A 21,305-nucleotide genomic window follows, 5' to 3' on the forward strand; every position below is an offset into this window, starting at 1 on the left:
GACTTTTATTAGTTCCCTTGTGTTGAGTCATGACTCTAGCCTTCACTCCTCTGTCACCATGTGTGGTGTCTTTGAATCACCAGCCACTCCCATCCGGTTTCTCTGGTTAATAAATGATGTTCATAGTAATGATGGGCAAAGTGGGAAGTGTTGTAGGCATGAATGTTGTGTTCATGGCGGGCGCTGGGGAATTAGAAGGACCTTTTAGGGTTCCATTCCTTGGACAGGACCAACTTATATAATCTTCCCATCTACTCCTTGGTCCAGCCCCATGCCTCAACCCTCCATCTACCACACTGGCTGCTGCTGGGAGCTAAGCCTCTCCAGGGTTCTGAAGTGTGAACTGCTTTCACCACAGTTACTGTGCTACCTGTGTGGACATGAGGTCTGCATTCCCCTGCCCTAATAAGTCAACGTCTACAATTTCATCCATGTCTGTCGCTCAGCAATTTGTTCAAATAGCTTGCCTGCTGAAGCCCTCTTCTGTTCTTTTTGTCGCATTAGGTTTGATAGCCTTTTATTTATTTGAGTTTAGTGGAGGCTTGGGAGACAGAGGGGGTAAACATGTGAGTTCAATATGTCTTCTTAAACTCAGTGCCATATTTGCAATTTAGATTTGCAAAGTTTTCGCTCGAATAATTCCTGAGGCTCATGTATGGAATAAATATATTTTCTGAACCATAAATCAATAAGCATGATCTGAACATTATGAGAGACAGAAAGACATTGGAAGTTAGAGCTCTCCTGAAAAATTAAAGTTGCACAGTTGTAGTTCCTAGCTAACACCTACTCTCTGCTTTCTTCTATTTTCATACTATTTTTGGCCTTAGTTAAATTTTCTAAAATCATAAGCCAAGCTGGAATAATAAGATGTCTGGAACACTTGAATCCAGGCAGCTTTAGCTCATGATCCCAACTTTCACACTCTGATCCCCCAGATGCGGTCACTAGTACTTCATGGAATTTATACGCACAATTTCAGGCTTTGGCAGGTTTTTTTTAAATGTTTATTTATTTATTTTGAGAGAGAGAGAGAGAGAGAGAGAACCTATAGGAGAAGGGCAGAGACAGAGGGAGACAGAGGATCCCAAGCAGGCTCCAGGCTCTGTGTTGACAGCAAAGAGCCCGATATGGGGGCTCGAACTCACAAACGGTGAGATCATGACCTGAGTCTAAGTCAGATGCTCAACTGACTGAGCCACCCAGGTGCCCCGGGGCAGATTTTTAATCTAGATAAGGGTCAACTTTTCTACTTGCGGCTCAGAAGGACTTTTTTTTTTTTTTTACTTTTGCATGTTTGACACAGCACAACTGAGCCAACAACTCAGATTTTTAAAAATCGCCCTCAGCAGCAGGTCCAGTTGGTTAATCCAGTACTTACTCTTCTTTGACTCCATTGTTTGGTTTCCTCCCTTTTCCTTATAACCTTCTCAACAAATGCATTCCCCCCAGGCAAGGCCTGGAGAGAGTCTCCAACGCTGGTATCCTCCCCAAGGAAGGAAGCAGTTTTATTTAAAATGTCACAATAAACCTTTGGTGTGGGCAGTAAGAAGCCGAGGGCATGAGGAGGCTGGCACTGAAAGAAATAAAGATAATTCAGCACGTCACCAGCAAGAATTTAGAAGCTTGCGAAGACAGGAGGGAGCAAACAAAAAGCATTTCGAAACCACTCGGCACAGGAAAAAATAGGAATTTGAGGATAAGAAAAAGTATGGCTCTGCAAAGGAGCAAAGAGTAAGACTTTTAATCATTGGGACGTCAAATATTCAAATACACGTGTGTGTGGTATACATGTCACAACAAATAAATACGTATTTTTCGTATTTGTTAACACAATACAATATATATTTAACTCCTATACAGGTCAATATACGTATGTCAAAATAAATCCCGTTCGTTTCCACACACCTTCGGAAAAGACACCCAGAGTCTGGATTTAGGTGGATTTCCTAAGGGAGTTAGAGAGCACTGATCAAGGAAGGATGTTGAGTTTGACAGGGTACAAAAAGAAGTGGCAGATGAGGAACAGCAGAGTAAACCATGAACTGAAAAAAAAAAAAGCAGAAACAACAGCTTCAAGCCAGCAGTGGCCAGGACAACTGTAAATCATCTCCCCTGAAAATCCACGGAGAGACAGGAAGGAACTCGAGGTTCCCATTCTAAATTCATAATACATCAGCTGACATCTGGGTTAGTTTTATGCAATGTCTCGGAGCCTAAAAGAAAGGTAAGCGAAACTTGCCGAAGGAGGCAGCATCTTATACTCTGTCTGCGTTTGATGAGGAGCAAACAGAAAAAAGTATTTAGCCTAAGTAAGGACACGCTGGAATGGCTCAGGAGATCCCCTTTGCGGAAAGTGGCCCAGGGTAAGTTGGGGCAGGGAGAAGTGGTGTTGGGGAAGGAATGTAAGCAGAGAGTGGGAGACGGGGCTGGATGGCCCCCAAGGTCCTTTAAGATCCTGAGAGTCCATGGTTCCAAAAGCTGTGCGGAATCCAACCTCTCCACTTTTCCCCAAACGTAACTAACATAACTAACGTCAGACTGATGTTGTGTGTATGCCTCAAAGCTCTCTTAGCGAAGTTCAACAGCACCACATGGTAGTCCTGATTCTTGTTCAAGCCGGTAGTGGGGAAATAGAGGTCTTGCAAAAACTATGCTATTATTTCCTGTTGGATAAACTCTGTCATTCTCTAAAAACACCAGAAGGAGAAAGGAACAAGGGTCCAAAGTGGAAAAGCTTCCAAAACCAGGAGGAAGTGGGCCAGCTTGGAAGGGCAGGAATAGCCTCTTACACAGAGGCCTCCTCCTGGTCCGGACCGGGTTTTTGTTTCTGTGAAAAGGGTCAGCGTGCTAAACTATTATTTGTATATGTGATGCTTTCTCGTAAGCACGCTCTAAGGGCTTGCATTTTAATTCAAGATGCTGTCTTTATTTTAGGGAAAAATCAGTTAAAAGGGTCAGCACTAACCTGTCATTTTCCTCTTCTATTTTAAAGCTCTCTGTATGGGAGTTAACTTCTCCCAAAACAAGCATTTGGAAAATTCCTGGTTAGGCCGCTTGCTTGTTTTGTGAATGATGTTTGTGGTCAGCTATAACATATATATAGCATGCCTTCTTCATATTGCCGTCTTTTTCATGCATGTTTTTCTTATTTTGGCATTTTTATGGAAGTGATTAAATATTATTTGGTCTCAAGCTGGTGTAGAAATTGTGGAGATGCAGAAAATACTCTCTAGCTGAAATCCAACATACACATACCCACACAATCATAAACACACACACATATGCACGCAGCATTTCTAAAGTATGTCCAGATAGCTTTTGTTCAATTCTTTACTTCTTCTCTTCTTCCTTCCTTCCTTCCTTCCTTCCTTCCTTCCTTTCATGTGGAGGGAAGGAAATGAAAGCAAATACGATTTCCATTTCATTTTCGGCTTGCTTTCTGATAGACACAGCATTGTTTGGATGTCCAGGCCTCCAGCTTTTACCCAGAGGTAAATGTTGGAGAAATGTTGTTTCCAGTCTTATTCAGAATGAGTGAAATATTTTTGCAAGGCGTCACTTTCCAAGCTTTCATTAATGTTCACAAGTTTCAAAAGCAAGTTAGAATGTTTCAGTAACTTTTAAAGGGATATTCTTTCCCCACCCCACCCCACCTTTCAAAAATAAATATAAAATTAAGCTGAAGAGAAGTAAATCCTGGTATCTAGATAAAAAATTCATGACACACTGATTAGTATTTAATAAGTTCCAAAAAGTATCCCCAAGAAGTAGAATGTTTCTTATTCTATTAAATCAGTCGTATATAGTGTTATGTGACAAAATCTAACAATTTTAGGAGAAACTGTGTTTTGTTCTTAGAAAATTCAACTTCTATTGACACTGAGTAAAGAGGAGTATGGAAGAGTAAAATTGGGACGTAAGCCAGAATAAATTTTCTGTGAGAAATTCTATCAGATGACTTAAAAAGTCTATTCAATATTCGGTATCACCTGTAGACATAATGAGAGAAAAAAATCTATTCCATTTAATTACTTCTTAGAAGGTTTAATTGGAATACTGGCTTGCTTGCTCTATATTTCAGGAGTTGGGTCTGCATGATATTTATGTTATAACTAAGAGATTATTATATATTTGGAGATATTTTTTCAAAGACTCTCTATACGTAATTATAATAATGATTGAAGACATATTAAAAAAATTTCTTTACTTATCCATATTATTTAGTTGCTAGGAGACAAATATAAAGCATCTAATATTATTAAACAGGTTATAATCCACTTTTAATTTCACAATAAGAATTGCTTTGGGATGTGTATTTATTCAGACTCTGTAGATATATTGTATACTCAGTGTAAATAATAGCATCTTTCTCTGCATGGTGTTTGCAATTTGGAGAAGGGTTAATAAACATATCTTACTGACTAAGCATGTTGAAGCTCCCCTAAAAAAGTAAGATGATCACCAGCTCAGAGCATTGTCAAATTATTTGCAATTTAAAATATATTATGACTTACATAAATCAATTGAAAGCAAAATGTTTAATCCTCTTCTTTGTGTTCAAAATATGTAATGATATTATTTTATACAACATTTCTGGCATGATAAATTTTATCTCTTATCATAGTATGCAGGGCAAGTATTTTTCAAACTGAAGAATGCTGCACACACAGAGTAGTTATTTGCCATAAGACACAAAGTAGTGGCTGTGCCATTATTAGCCACAAGGTCAACTATACCCCAGGCCAGTGTACCCTCTATTGGAGTGGAAAAAAGACCTTCTTTACCGAGGAACTCGAACTTGAACCTTCTTTGCCATGAATAAATTATCTTACGATCTTTGTGTCCTCATTAACATTTGTGTTCTTTAAAATATCATCTTCCATTATATTTTAAGAAGATCCATTCAGAGAAATATCTTTACTTCCTTCTTTAACAAAATACTGTTATGGCTTTAAAAAATGTTTTTATTGTGTCCAGACTTATATGGCTGTTCAGTTTGGAGACTGTTCAATGATAACGAATAGTACAAATTCTTCAAAAAGATTATTTCAGCTCCAAATGTTTCCCAATCCAAAGAGTAAGTTTTTCACCTGATTCATCTCAGGTTTTGGTGTGTGTGTGTGTGTGTGTGTGTGTGTAGCACTTTGTTGCCAACTCTATTTCTATTCTATCTTTATTCCCTCACATTGTTTTCCTTGCTTGGATCCAAGTCTCTATCTCTTCCTATGACTTTTACTCAGGACTGCCATAACCGGTGAGCATTCCTCAGCTAAGAAGAACCAGATGGCCATGAAGAGATGTTAATGTTTCCCTCACATGTCCTCTGGGCAATCTTTCTTCACAAGGGACAAGTGTGCTAACTTACCACTGCTCTGAGACTTATACTAATCCAAATAACAAAGGACAGTTGTCCTATCTTGATGGCAGACATGAGGCAGAAGAATCCTATCTTTATGCAGCAAAAAGTTGACTGGTTTGGAGAACAAATTGTTTGGAGAAAGCCCTAAGTTGTACTATATCTGATATATACAGTGCCATTTATTATATATACAGTAGTACCAAAATAATTTTCTGATTCAATTACAGTGTTTTAGGCAAAATAGAAACATACGGCATTATGATTTTACATTATAATGCTCAAAGATACTTGGAGATTAAAAAGAGTATGCATCTAGCAAAATAAAAAAAATTAGGAAAATTAATAGCATCTGTGCTAAGAGAGACATTAGGGATAATTCAAAACTCTAATATATATATCCTCTTCCTTCTCCTTCATCAAATGTTTAGGAGGTCATTCCGAGTAGCTTAAAGTTGACTTGGCAGGGTAATAAGTGTTAGAAGAATTTATTTGAATCTTGGCACCTTCACGAGGAATCTACATGCACTTGAAGGAGTATCCCTGATTCTCTGAGACCCATTTTTATCACCTTCAAAATGAGGACAATTATACTTTTCTAACTTGCAACAAGGATAGAAGGATCCAATGAGAACATTTTTGAAAGTTTATTAAACTATAAAGTTATATGCAAAAATGCATAATCAGCATCATCTTCGTGAAGGTCAAAGTTCTATCCCATTCCTCTTCTGCTCCCTGGTTAGAGGTGCCACTCATGCTGGAGTGACAGAAGGATAAGGAAGAGAAGTGATGCCCTCCCCACCCTCAAGACATCAGCAGTACCTTCAAAATGGAGAATTGCCTTTTGCAGCTCTATCCTGACAACCAAAGACACTCCCAAAAGAAAATCTACTTAAAGCTTTGTAGATTAATTCCTTACCTTTATCAAGCCAGAAAAAAGAAAAAAACAAACCCTGTAACATCTCATCAGACAAGCACATGACAGCAATACAGGCCTCTTTCTAGGGCTCAGGAGCCAGACTTTGTACCTATTTGTTCTCCTCGCCCCCGTGGTGTGAAGCAGACAGGAAAGGCAGGTCATTTTGCAAATCATCTGACTCCAGCCTGAAATCAGTAACCCAGAAAAAAAGCACTTGGGAACATAGGGCCATCAAAGAGGGGCCCAGGCCTGGGCCTTCTGATAAGGCCTAATGTTGAGTGGACAGTGGTTATTAGGACTCCATGGATCCGTGATCCTGGAAGGCACCCCTCCGGCACGCATGTCTGGGTCTGCTCTGGAGGGGAGCTAGGGAAACAAAGCCATTCTTTCAGTTAGGGGGGTGCCATGATATCCAGAATCTGAATTTGGGGTTTCTAAAGGCTGAAAGAATAATGGTTTTTAAAATAGCTCCATGTGGGAAGTTCTCTGAGCTAAGCATGGAATCCTAGGGAGTGGAGCCACGACTTCTTTACGGACAGCACCCAACTGGTAAACCAACAGTAACAGGCTTATGGAAAATGTTGCATGAGGGGCACCTGAGTGGCTCAGTCAGTTAAGCATCTGACTCTTAGTTTTGGCTCAGGTCATGATCCCAGGGTCGTGGGATCGAGCCACACGTTGGGCTCCACGTTGAGTCTCTCTCTCTGTCTCTGTCTGCTTCTCCCTCTCCCTCTCCCTCCCCCTCTTTCCCCTGCTTGCACGCTCTCTCTCTAAAATAATTAAAACAAATGTTGGATGAATGAATGAGTGAATGAATTATGAACAAATGAACTATATGAAACACCTAATGGTGCCAGTGATCTTTAATTCTTTGTATTGCAGAAATTTTCAAATATAAACAAGAATGTAGAGAATTGTACATTGAACCCCTACATACCCATCACTCTGCTTCAACAATCTTGTTTTGCCTCTATCCCCCTTTGGGGGATGGAGTAGGTTATTTTATTTTTTTAATGTTTATTCATTTTTGAGAGAGAGAGAGAGAGAGAAAGCACAAGTGTGGGAGGGGCAGAGAGAGAGGAAGACACAGAATCTGAAGCAGGCTCCAGGCTCTGAGCTGTCAGCACAGAGCCCCAACATAGGGCTTGAACTCATGAACCACAAGATCATGACCTGAGCCAAAGTCAGGCGCTTAACCTACTGAGCCACCCAAGAGCCCCTGATGCTTTTTAAAAGATCACTTCTGTGATATGCTGTAGAAAATACGCAGCTAACTGTGAAGTCTATTTGAAGTATACTGAAGCCTGTCAATATATCTACCAGGTTAGAGGAAATATAGATAGAAGATCAAATTAAATGACACCACCAGGCATGTCAACAAATCCATGCTGTGGTACATTAAACTGGATAAATGGATAGTTTTCTCCAACAAGTCAATGGTGTTAACAAAATAGAGTGGTGTGGGGTGGGAAAAACTGCTATAGATTTATGGACAATTTAAAAGACAAACTATTCAATTTTCTGTTTGTTTTGAATCTTGCTTAGGTTATGAGTCTAGCAAATAATATATTAAGAGATATTTTTGAGACAGAGGAATCAGGATTTTACAAGACATTAAGAATTACCGTTAATTTTGTCAAGTGTGTGAGTGCATTATCTAGCCTTTTTAGATACCAAGTATAGAATATAACAGGTTCCTATTATGGACCTACTAGAAATCAGATCCTCAAATTAAACGATATATGTCCTCTCTTTTTGGCTTTACTTGTTTTAATGGATCTGTATCAGTGTAGTAACTAACTACATGCAGCTATTTTTTTAAGTTTTCAGAGAGAGAGAGAGAGAGAGAGAGAGAGAAAATGAGCAGGGGAGGGGCAGAGAGAGAGAGAGAGAGAGAGAGAAAGAGGGAGAATACCAAGCAGGTTCTGCACTGTCAGTGGGGAGCTTGATACAAGGTTCCAACTCACGAGCCACGAGATTGTGACCTGAGCCAAAACCAAGAGTCAGATGCTTAACTGACTGAGCCACCCAGATGCCCCATGCAGCTATTTTCTTGAACCTGGAACAAAAGGAACTGTAGAAGTCAGACAAGTTTAGTGGGTGCTCCCCCTCACTAAAGAAGGAATATCACAAAGGCAAAGATAAAGATTTCTGGTTGGCAAGAATAGGTGAGAAGGGAAAGCTAAATCATGTTTGAAGATTACAATGATTTGCTGATAGTTACAGTCAATGAAACATGTTGCTTATGGGAAGTTAGAAATCACCAGGCTCTGTCAGGATAGGTGCTATGGGGAAAGCATAAATCAGAGAGGAGGGAATAAGGATAAGGTAGTAGGGCAGCAACTGAAAATTGATTGGTTTCGTTAGCTTTCTCGAGCTGCTGTAACAAACTATTAAAATCTAGGTGGTTTAAAACAAGAGAGATTTATTCTCTCACAAATCAAGGAGGTGTCAGGGCCCTGCTTCTTCCAAAGGCTCCAAGGAAGAATCTGTTCGATGCTTCTCTCCCAGCTCCTGTTAACAGCCTCCGTCCTTGGTGTACGCAGGCCGGCCAGCTGCCTTGGCCCAACCTCTGCCTCCATCTTTATATCATCTTCTTTCCTGTGTGTCTGTGTCCAATTTCCCTTTTATCATAAGGACACCAGTTGTCGGATTTAGGGCCGATTCTAATCCCATATGACCTTATCTTAACTAGATTACATCTGCAAAAACCCTATTTCCAAAGAAGGTCACTTTCACAAGTTCCAGGTGGACATGAACTTTTAGGAGGACCCTACTCAACCCGAAACAATGGTCAAAAATACTCTCCATGAGAAGGTGACGTTTGAACAACTACCAAAACTACTTAGAAAGCTTAGAAGTCATGAATCCAGAGGAAGACAGCCCAGGCAAAGAGCGGCAAGTGTGAAAGTCTGAGATATGAATGGGCCTGGGGTGTGAAGTGAGTGAAGGGAAGATTAGCAGTTACAAAGTAATGGAAGGGAGGGCAGTTCAATACAGCCTTGGAAGCCATTTCTAAGGACGTTGGCTTTGACTCCGACGGAGATGGGAATTATTGAAGGGTTCTAAACAAAAGTGTGAAACTACTGAACATTTTTCATGAGACCACTAGCTGCTATATGGACTAGACTGTGGGAGGGATAAGAGCAGAAGCAGCGAGAGGTTATTTCAATAGTCCACGTGAGAAATGATGATGGTTTGGACCATAGTGGTAGCAGTGGCAGAACTTGGAAGCTTTTGGGTAATAAGAGTAACACACAAAAATGTTCCAAAGATTGTTTCCCATTAATCCTTATCTCTTTTATTATCAGGGATCTTGTCACCTCTTAGTATTCATTCCAGAGGATGGAGGCAAGCACCAAAATTTAAGAATTGTTTTTATGAGAAAATCTTAAAATGAGAAATGACCATTTCCTTTGTCCTGCAGTTAACATAGACAGCTATCATAGGGCCTGGTACTTACCAAGAATTTGTTATTTTACATGCATCCCTATATCATTTAGCCCTCGAAATAAGCCTGTACCACAAGCATTGTTTTCCATTTCGCACAGTAGAAACGTAAAGGTTAGAGACTTTAAGCAGTTTATCCAATCATACGAATAGTTAATGCCAGAACCAGGATTCTAATGTAGGTATTCTGAATCTCCATCCCAAGTGATTTTCATTATATTGCAGTGAGACAGGAAAACAAAGTCATTATTCTATTTAAGTAGCTAATCACTGTGGTCCCGATCTTTTAATTTTTTTTTTTTCAACGTTTATTTATTTTTGGGACAGAGAGAGACAGAGCATGAATGGCGGAGGGGGCAGAGAGAGAGGGAGACACAGAATCGGAAACAGGCTCCAGGCTCTGAGCCATCAGCCCAGAGCCTGACGCGGGGCTCGAACTCACGGACCGCGAGATCGTGACCTGGCTGAAGTCGGATGCTTAACCGACTGTGCCACCCAGGCGCCCCTGTGGTCCCGATCTTTAAACACCGTGTTCCAGAGAGACTTTACTCAATGTTTTTCATTTATAGATGGTTGATTAATTAATTTTACTGATTATTATTATTGACCAGGAAAATTGTGAAAAGAGACCCTTCAGTAGTCAATCTATTAGGAGAGAAAACAGCTAGTCTACACCTCATAACAGGGTATGCCAGAGGCTCAGAGGAGCTGAATCGCAGCGCAGATCTCTTTCCATCTCTATATTCAGTGACATCACATGACACCTTGAAATAAGCTACGGTGGGGTAGTTACTCCTTGCAAATCAGCAAGCACAGTGAATCTGAGCTTTTTTTATTCATAGACCAGATTTAAAAACAAACTGTTGTCTATAACTCGATTTCAATAACAACAAAATATAAAGGTGTGTGTGTGAGAGAGAGAGAGAGAAAGAGAGAGAGAGGGAGGGAGGAAGGGAGAGAGGAAGGATGAGAGGAGGGAAAAAGAGAGATGAGACAGTGTGATCAAATTACTGGGTGTAGTTAATGTCTAACGTTAGTTTAAAAACTGCCTCAATATAAACCAAAATAACAGAATGTGTCCACTTGACAGATAAACACATTTAAAGTTTACGATTACACATTTCCTGGTCGGCCCCGGCAAAATGACTTTAGGACTTGAGCATTTTCAGCAACAACTGCGGAGTTCTGGACTGGGTTTTCCTCCCTCCAAACCCACACCCAGCCTAACTTTCCCAGGTGGTGTTTCTTCCACAAACACACTTTCGGTGAGCTCAGTTCTTCCACGGAAGGCTGGAGCAACAGCAATCCGGGTAGAGGCCCACTGATGGGTTTCAGGAGCTTGGGCGTCTCTCCCAACAGAAGCAAGTGATGAGGTTTCCTTCCCTGTGCTGGCCTGGAAGAATGTTCTTTTACCAAAGATGGGAGAAGCATCAGTCTCAATATTAACCAGAACAAGTATGCTTTCCCTGGCATGGGGGGAAAATCAGGGTAGCTCCATTCAGAGGGAGTGCTGATGTCTGAGAGCCGGGTAGAAATTGTCTGGAATGTTATTGGTAGTTTGTATTGTCCCCACAGCTTGTATCTTTCACCCGAATTTCTTCTGAAAAATAGCAGCTTATCTAATAAACACACACACACACACACACACACACACACACACACCTGCTACCACCTCTACTTCTACCTTCTCATTCTTAACACCTTCCTCAGAGAAACACTCCTTTTCAGTGGCCCTTCACTGTTGTGCTCAGTGTATAACTTCCCATTGTCCCTCTCTCGGGTCCAGACCCAGGCTTAGGGTCAGCACAGAACTTTCTCCTTATGGTCAAAGTCTAGACACCAGGGACAGACGTCCTGGAAAGTGTGCCGAGGTCATGATCAAAGCGAGAAACATGAGTCCAAATGAATCCATTGATCCAGGGAGGAAAGAAAAAAACAGGGGCTGAGGTACAAAGCCAAAGTGGGACAGAGAAGGACAAGGGGCCTGGAGGTGGAAGAGTCACAGGAGCAAGGGAGCGGAACGTGATCCGCGTGCACTCCAAAGTTGCGTTGGGCAGTTAATGTCACCTGCAGCCTTTTCGTTTCTTTATAAAATTCTAATGAGCATGGGCATTGCATGGGGGTTAAGCCACAAACCCTGGGACCTGAATCCCTGGGTGTGAAGCCTGGCTCTGCCATTAAGTAATTTTGTGACTTTAATCAGCTTCCGCAGTTTCCTCCTCTGTAAAATGGTGCTAACAATAGGTTTTAACTTACAGCAGTGTTATGAGGTTAAGTAAATTAATATCTATAAAGTGCTTAGATGAGCATCTGTGTAAAGAGATGAAAAGTAAAACAATATTCACCCATGTACCTTACATCAAGCCTTAGGAAAAAGAAAAAATACCAGTATAATTAGACCTCCTTTTAATTCATCCTTCTTTCTTCTTTCCAAGGAAACCACCGTCTTGAATTTGTGATTTATCACTCTTGGGCATCTATATATTCATTTATATGAATAGTTGTATCTCTAAGTAATGAGTAATTTTATTTTTCATTTTTTTTAAATTTTTTTTTTAACGTTTATTTTCGTTTTGAGACAGAGACAGAGCATGAACAGGGGAGGGTCAGAGAGAGGGAGACACAGAATCCGAAACATATTTTTCATATTTTAAGCCATATATAAGTGGCATCATGCTTTATGTATTCATCTGTAACTTGTTCTTCTTACTCAGTTCATCTGTGTTGATATAAGCAGTTCTGGGTCATAGATTCATGTCATTCCTATTATTGTTAGAGTATTCCCAATGAATACATGCACCGCGATTTATTTGTCTGTTCTGTTGATGGACACTTAAGTTGCTCTACGTTTTGTTATTCTAAGCATTCTTAGACATATTTCTTGGCAAATGAATTGGAGTTCCTCTAAGCTGACTTAGAAGTGCAATCTCTGAGGTTTAGGGTAAGCTCATTTTCAAATTTACTTAACATTTGAAAAATTATTCTTTTAAGACACTCAGACAAAAATGCACATTATCATGTGCTAATTGCTACTTGAAGTCCTTTAGACAGATTAACTTACTCAACCCTCAGAACAGCGCTGTGAAGGAAGTTCTATTATTTCTCTCGCTTTATAGAAGAGAAGTTCAGTCATTTTCCTCAGAGTCACACCTGGAGACACAGTGGGTCCCAAGCTGTGCCAAATGCAAAATAGGATATAATAAAAAGCCAAGGTATTCTGGCCAAAAGGTATCATAAGGCAAACAAAAAGGCAAGATCTCACATAATACAGTAGCTCTTCATCTTAACTAATTGTATGTGCATAGACCTTATTTCCAAAGGGACTATTCTGAGGTTCCATGTCGACATGAATCTTAGGGGTGGGAGGGACACTCTTCAACCCGGTACAGGATCCGCTTTTACCATCTGTGGCCAAAGAAAGGAGTTGAATCTACTTTCCACGTGACAAGCCTTTGGGTATTTGGAAAGAGCTCTACTATTCACAGATCTCCCTCCCTAACCCACCTGATGTGCCTAAGGAGTCTCTTTCCCTGGATACGCGTGCCCAATTCAGCCAGGCCACACTGGCAAAGCCCGTAGTTCTCAGTTCCCAAGATATTCCCTCACGGTCCAAGCGGCCCTGCTCTGATTTGCCAGTGTCTTCTGCATCTGAAGGGGCATCCTCAACAGATACTCTTTTCCAGGTGTGGACAGACCAAGACAGAATACAGTGAACCCTCAGAGGTGCCAATAACCCTTATAATATTGTTTGGGCCATGACTGCATGAAGCCATACATTCTAGATCATTCAGAAGAGCTGAGTGACAGTTCTAGCTCTGTCCCTAACTCTGTAAACAGAAAAAAATCAAAGTTTCTGCACTTATATTTCTTAACCTTTAGAAACAGTAATACTTGCCCTAACCTGTTTGACAATAATGTTGTGAGGAAAAAAAACATCAGATTGGTACAAAAGACTCAGATAAAATCTTCAGATAAAAATGGGTAGAAAGAATGTGGCTATACACCCAGAGCGCAATGGAATGTAACCTTGTCTTATGTCATGGGGTCTTCTGATAATCCAGTGAAACCTAGGGTGCACTGCTTCAGAAACTGCACATAAGCATGGGCGCACACACATATATAAGCTTCAAAAGAACCGGGGAGTAGGGTTACTCTGGAGTCCAGACATGGGTTCTCCCTGTTCTCTAGTTAAGATGTGAATTTGAGCCGGAGTATTAAATGACTACAGAAGATAGCATTCCTTCTTGATGCACAGATGGCTGCTCTGGTTTACAACTGAGGCTGTTAGGCCAGCCCAGCCCCGCATGTGGCCAAAGTTAAAGGAGAGTAGAAAGATTTTTGGATTGAATTCAGTGTCTGTGGACAGTGAGGCAGCTTCTCAGTAGGAGCAATAGAACTCCAAAGGGCAAGAGGTTGGTCTTCAGTCCCCCTTTTCTCATTTTCTGTCTTTTCTCCCGTTTTAATATCCCCATCTCAGCAGAAATTTACTCATCTTTCTTTGAAAGGATTAAATTGATCCGTTAAAGTGATCCTCACTAACATGTTAGAAAATCAGGGTCCAGGACTATCCCACCGGAGAAGTCAACCTTAAGAAAGCTCCCCACAGCCAGAGGAACATAGCTACCTAACACATGATTTACTAGGCAGAATTTCCATTGGGAGTAGAAATAATTTGGGGCAAGAACAGCTTTCTAGTACTACTGTATTTTTTGCATAATTTTAACATCATTTACCGTCATCATTTGGTCTCAAATTCTCCAAACTCTTCTCATTGAACATGATTTCCTTTGACTTCCACCAAAAACCAAAACACGAGCGGGAGACAGGGAAGGCCCATTTTATAGATAAGGAAATTGAGCCTTTGAGGAGTTAGGCCGGTTGCCCTAAGTCTTGCAGTCAGTAAAAGACACACCCAGAACTTTAAGCCAGATCTGATCCTAAATCCCACTTTCCTTCCCTGTATCACAGAGGTAAGCATTTACATGACATCCCGTCTCAGTTTTCCAGTGGTCCCTTGGAAGCCAAGATGTATTATGACTTCAGGGGTAGTAGAGGGTCATTCTAGGAGTTGGAAGTCATCTAATTCTTCTCTCTTTCCGGTAACCTTAAGCTGGGTACAGAGTGGAGTTGACAATTGCCTCACCTGATCAAAGCAGGAACAAAAATCTGTCCCTGTTCTTCCTGATGACTAAGATCTCTTTAACAATGAGCGGTGCCTTTCATGCCACAGTAAGACACGGGATTGGAAATGCAGTGCAAATGTCTGGGTATAGGTCAGTGTACACGGCTGATATCAGATCTTTCTCTGAAAACAAGCCTTGACAGGGGAGGAGCAGGGAGAGAGTCACCACCAAAGCCAGGACACTGTCTGAAGCTGTCGAGAGCCAATGGGAGAGAGAAAAGCCAATGTCTAAAGACCAATGGCACCTGCCTCCTCTCATCCTAGCAGTTCTGCCCAATCCACTTAACTCTCATCACTCAGAGAAGGACAGAGTGAGTATGCTCTTGGTTGTGGGAGAGCTCAGTGTTTCTTAAAGTGTGGTACCCAGGACTATAGCATCTGAATCACCCAGAAGTGTGGGTAAGCACTCAGATTCCCAGGCACTTCGTGCCCCCTGCTGACCCACTCACATGCCTTTCCAGTCCAGGTCTCTGGGGCTGGGGCCAGGAATTAGCCCTTGTCGCAAGCTCCCAGAGTGTCTGCTGGGAACATCAATGTTGGAGAACTATTGTTCTCAAGGCCAGATGAGATCATGAGAACGCATGATGAATACTCAACTCACTTTTGAAAGATCTTGAGGAAAACACCTCAGTGAAAGCTATTTTTTAAATTTTTTTTTCTTTTTTTTTTTTCTTCTTTTTTTCAACGTTTTATTTATTTTTGGGACAGAGAGAGACAGAGCATGAACGGGGGAGGGGCAGAGAGAGAGGGAGACACAGAATCGGAAAGAGGCTCCAGGCTCTGAGCCATCGGCCCAGAGCCCGACGCGGGGCTCGAACTCACGGACCGCGAGATCGTGACCTGGCTGAAGTCGGACGCTTAACCGACTGCGCCACCCAGGCGCCCTATTTTTTTAATGTTTATTTGTTTTTGAGAGAGAGAGAGCAGGGGAATGGCAGAGACAGAGTGGGGCAGAAGAGCCGAAGCGAGCTCCTCACTGATGGCAGAGAGCCCAATGTGGGGCTTGAACTCATGAACCACAAGATTGCTACTTGAGCAGAAGTCAGACTTTTAAATGACTGAGTGACCCAGGCACCCTGAAAGCTATTTTATGGATTTCTTTTATAACTCTTCTCCTTCTTTATCTTAAAATCATTTGGTGTATTTAAAAAAAAAATTAGGCAAACCTGTGTATATACCATTTCACGTAGATGCACAAATGTGATCTCTATAGATCTGCATATAGGCTATTTTAATTTTTTTCCCTTTTTGCACAACTTGTACCTCCTTCCTTCCCCTGTCTATTCTCATCTCCGTCAGGTCCCCAGTGATCTCTAATGCAATCCAGTCTCTAGTCTCCCTTATAATCATACAAACACACACACACACACACACACACACACACACACACACAGATAGGTGTTGCTTTTTGTATTACTAAAACAGAAACATATTTTACATTTTTCTTTATCTTGTTTTTCTCACTCAACAATACCTAATAGAAATTCTTCCATATTACAAGGCTTAACTCCACAATTTATTCTTTTAAATGATTGCATATGATTTCACAGTGCAGATGAATCAGAACTGACTCAATCATTCCCCTATTGACAGACAAAATTTGTTCCCAGGTTCTTACTATGGACAATGCAGCGATTAACATCTCTGCTTTATTTCTAGGGATAGATTCTTATTCATAGGATGGAGAACTATTTAAGTGTTGGCTACAATAAGAATTAATACTGGCATTTTGTAGGATTTTATGCATTTTTATTTTTAACAACTCTTTTCAAATTGCTTTCCAAAGAAGATGTTGTAACTGGTAGTTCATATGCGTATTCTTTTTCCCCTTTACAACTTCTCATTATAAAAGTTTATACTGGTAGCAAAATGTAATTAGTTATATGAATTGATCATATTGAATTTTTAAAGTCCTTCACTTTAAACATCCCAACTTATCAAGTGCCATTTGAATTTTACTAGTCCTACACATCACAAGCAAATACCAAGCATTGTGTTCTGAGGTGCTATACATGTATAACCAAGAAAATAAACCAAAGCAACCAACCAAACAAAACAAAAACAGGTTGCCTTCAGTAAGACTGCCCTCCAGATATTTTAGGTTTTGGTTAGATCAATGGATAGATAGATAGGTAGATAATAGGAAAGCCTCTAATATTTGTCATGCCTTGCCAACAGCCAAATCTGATAGGGTCAATTTTTCTGTATCTGTAAACATGCAGGATAAGTCAAGGTCAAAGAACATTTTCTGGGAACAATAGCTATTTTCTTCATTTTTTTATGACACTGAGGAGGAAAAAGAAAAGACGTGACCTCACTAGATCCATAAACTTTAACCAGTCCTTGTTCGATTAGAACATCTGGAAGTGTCCAACAAGGCACCAAGGTGCTCGGACAGTTCACCTAGGACCAAATCCAAAGTGCCATTTCAGTTCATGGGAAATGGAAGGATTCAGAATGGGATGTTTAAGGGAGACAAGAGGAGTAGGGAGGGGGATAGAAGAAGGGAGAGAGAAAGCATTAGGTCTGCGAGCTAAAGGGGGAAAAACCAGCTTAATTATGGAAGAAAAGACACACACATAGGATAGCTTGCACAAGCAGAGTTGCTGTGGAAGCACATTCCAGGAAAATCTTAAGAGATTACTTTAATAATAAACCATGCATTCTTCAGCAAGCCATCACGGGATTAACTACCCCTTTCCTAGGCTGGGAACACAGTCGTCAGGTTTTTTTGGGTTTTTTTTTTTTTCTTTTTTTTCTCCTTCTCCCTCGAAGACGGGATTTGTGCAAGGGAAAGTCGTGCAAGGAACTTAGTTTTTCAAACATTGCATTAAATTTTCCTTACCTTAATTTTCTAAACATTAAATTTCAGTGGTGATAAGAAAAGACCATTGAAGCAGGGTTAACATCTGGGTGGTCTTGGGTGTGATTCTCCAGCTGGAAGGGAGTTCATTTTAGACCTGCTGAAAAGTGAACAGCTTTGATGGGGCAAGAGACTGTGTTCCATCAGAGATTAAAAGGGTTAAATTTATTTTCATCCTTCTTTTTTTTCTTCTTTCTGTGAGCAAGACACTGAATTACTGCCAGAAGCAGTATCAGCACCCTAGAGATGTAAAAGTACTCTTCAAATCAGAGTTCTCCACTGTGGACTCAAGATTTCTCTGTACAATGACAGGGCCGTCTATTTTAAGCTGTATGTGTGAGCCCGCAGTTCATAAACGGACCGTTTTCATCAAAGTCTTCTCTTGAAATTCCAGCTCCTTGCGGATGAAATCATTTTCTTCCTCTGGCTCCTTAGACATATCCCTTCCATTTGGTAGAGCAAACATAAGTTAATATTGCTTGATAAGAGTCTTGATTTAAAAAAAAAAATAGGTTTGGGGCACCTGGGTGGCTCAGTGGGTTAAGTGTCCGACTTGGGCTCAGGTCATGATCTCACGGTTTGTGAGTTCCAGCCCCGCGTCGGGCTCTATGCTTACAGCTCAGAGCCTAGAGCCTGCTTGGGATTCTGTGTCTCCCTCTCTCTCCCTGCCTCTCCCCCGCTCATGGTCTGTGTCTCTCTCTCTCAAAAATAAACATTAAAAAAAATAAAAAAAAAAATAGGTTTGGGTGGTCACTTCTGAGTTGAGAAAGTATTACCTATTGAGTGAAAAGGGAAACCCTTTTTTTCCCCCTGAATTGCTAATGTCTCTATTTGCCTGAAATCAGCCTCATTTTTTCAGCTACTTAGGCCTTGGAGGTGAAACTATCCTTCTGGACTTCTGGGTCTTAGAAATAAAGCACTACATCTTAAAATGTACCAGAATTTAAGTTCTCTGAATAAATGTTGTAAATACTATCCTAAGATTAAAGTCTACATACTTCTTATCATTCACAGGAAGTCCTTTTTTTTTTAATAATAGCAAATCATCTCAGCAACATTGAAAACTGTCAGCACCACCTTCCCCACCCCCGCACCCTCAGGTGTGAGGAGATGAGAGAGGTGGCAGAAATAGCAGAGGCCAGGAGAGGTGGTGTTCTCCTTGTGGCAGGGTGGCGCCTCTCGGTGCCCCTGGCTCCCTGGCGGTCCCAAGCCTGACCTACTTGAGAGCAGGAAGTGCTCATCACACTGCGGCTTTACAGCTGGGCTAGGCTTGGACCACAAAATACATCCTTGGTGTCCCATGAGCCCGGTTTGAACCCTCAGTTTCCAGAGGTAAGATGCAAATCCACTGTGTGTTGCTTACTCCATGAAATCAATAACCCCTTCTCGTCCAACTCATAATTTGGCACTTTCACATTTAGTACACACCGTTTCCAACCTAAAAAACAAAACAAAACAAAACAGGAACACAGACATGCTTTTCACCGGAATAATTTCATATTTCTTAAAAAGTGACAGAGTTTCTGGGGATATTGTACAATTGCTCATGATTTTAAAATATGGAGAAAATGAATTCCCAGCTTGGTAAGTTTCACCAAGATGAGAATGCCTTGTGCTGAGCACCACATTTTCAAATATGTTTCTTACGTTTCATATTTTTCATAGAGGTATAGGGACCACTGTGGAAATCAGCGCAGGAGAGTGTTCATCTTACGTGTCTGCACACAGATGCACACGCTAACGGAAATATATAATTTTTGTTGGTATCAGATGTTCGGCTTACTTAGGTTACATAGAGGTGAACGTTTTTGTTTATATCAATTTCATAGAGTATTGCTTTTATAGCTGTATATCGGGATGTCATGTCATACCTAAATACAGTATGTTCTACATGTACACACACAGATTCCCCACCAATTTAAGTGCCCCCACGGAGACCACGCCTGTAAAGGGGCTGATCACCCATTTCGCTGTAAACAGCAGATCCGCGCTGGGACCCACTGCCTCTCGCCAGGAAAGTCAGGAGTAAAGGCAGCCCTTTGTTCCAAGGTCCCCAACGGGTTAGGATGACTTCGGGTGCCACATCACTGGAAGTGGCAATCCGGCCAAGGAATTTGTGAAACGAAGGTCCGGTGGATCCCACCCCTTTCCTGCGGAGTTTCCCTTTCCTGTCCTTATTTGCCCCCTCCCCTGTCCCTCGGCCCCAGCTGGGGAGGCCGGGGCTCCGGCTGCACCCTCCCTCCTCTCTGCGGCGCGGGGCTTGGGGAGGGGGGGCGCGATCGCCCCCCGCTGGCTGGGCTCGCGCGCGAGGGGAGCCGGGCGCCGTGCGTGGCCGCGGCTCGAGTTAATAAACAGTTAAGTTTGGAAGACTCAGCAGACACGTTGAGGGGGAGTTACCAAGCCCAGGCAGCAAAAACATCCCGGCGCATTCCTGGGGAGTCCTCGGCTGCCAGCATCTGATTAGAACCATATCTCGCCGGGAGTGGCCGCGCGGCTCCGAGGCTCCCGGGCCGGCGGCTATTTAAGCGCGGCCCGCCGTGTCGGCTGCGCGGCAGCCTGGAGGCTCGGCACCCGGGAGTCATGCTCGCTTCGCGGAGGCGCTAGCTGGCCGTGAGTAGCTTGCCCGGCCTTCTTCCCCGTGGCTCCATTTTTGGCGACCTCCTTACCCTCCTTTGCTTTTCCCCCTAGGGGTGCAGATCCGGGACAGTGTGTGTGTGTTGGGGGGGGGGGGGGGGAGGGATGGGGGGGGGGAAGGATGGAGTGGAGGTGGGGGGGAATCTTAGAAATGAGACCGTACTTGGGGAAACGGCGGTTTTGTGGCCTGACAACCGAGGAATGCTTCCACGGAATGCATTTACCTTTGGGGTCGGGCTCCAGATGTCCAGCTTGTGACATTTAACAAGCACCTCCTTTTGTGTGTGCTTGTGTGTGCTTGTTTAAAAGCTCTGTGGGCAACCCTGGTAGGACGCTGGTGTGGCTGCTGACCGCCTAATTAACTCCTCCAAGGGTGTTTATTTTTGCCCTGTGACAAAGGCTGGGGACCTGGTTTGTACCCCCGAGAAGCTTTTTCCTGGTGACTGACAACGTTTGGCATGAAAATGTGAACTTTGTCTTACACCCGCGTTCTTAAGAAAGTATCTGCCAAGAGACTGAACAAACTTGTTTTAAATCCCTGGAGCGTATAAAAGGTGTTGGCCTGCTTGCTGTAAACTGGCTGGAAAGATTAAGTAAGAATTCTAGAAAAGGGGGGAAAAATGAATGGGTTAAAACCATGGAGCCCCAGTCAGCATAGCGGTTTTCATAGCATAGAGCTGACTCTGTTATTTGTTTCTGCTTCCTTTCCTCTTGACTCAATTCCTAGCCTGGAATTCAGGTCCACAGTCAGTTTCAGCAGGGAGCTGTTTGAGTCCAAAGGGAAATTTAACTGGATTAAAAGCACTTAAAGAATCTGGATGTTATCTCCACCGCATTCCCCCACCCCACCCCCACCCCACCTTTTCCTCTTTCTTTTTGGTTTGTGTTTGGAAGGAAG

At 42.1% G+C, this 21,305-nt stretch overlaps 1 protein-coding gene across 7 annotated transcripts in view; it reads left to right on the forward strand.

Annotated features, from left to right (window-relative positions):
* Window positions 1-2,172: 2,172 nt before the first annotated feature.
* The window catches only part of DAB2 (DAB adaptor protein 2), a 70,895-nt gene continuing 51,762 nt past the window's right edge, over window positions 2,173-21,305 (forward strand). For 4 of the 7 annotated variants that reach the window (XM_043599469.1, XM_043599488.1, XM_043599478.1 and 1 more), the window contains exon 1: window positions 19,971-20,383. The gene's annotated coding sequence lies outside the window, so the exon portion shown is untranslated. Of the gene's footprint in view, window positions 2,367-19,919; window positions 20,384-21,305 lie in introns of those variants that run through there. The other 3 variants (XM_043599460.1, XM_043599497.1, XM_043599450.1) reach the window with 3 other exon arrangements.

This window comes from Prionailurus bengalensis, chromosome A1 (assembly GCF_016509475.1).
Source record: "Prionailurus bengalensis isolate Pbe53 chromosome A1, Fcat_Pben_1.1_paternal_pri, whole genome shotgun sequence".
Taxonomy (NCBI): Eukaryota; Metazoa; Chordata; class Mammalia; order Carnivora; family Felidae; genus Prionailurus; species Prionailurus bengalensis.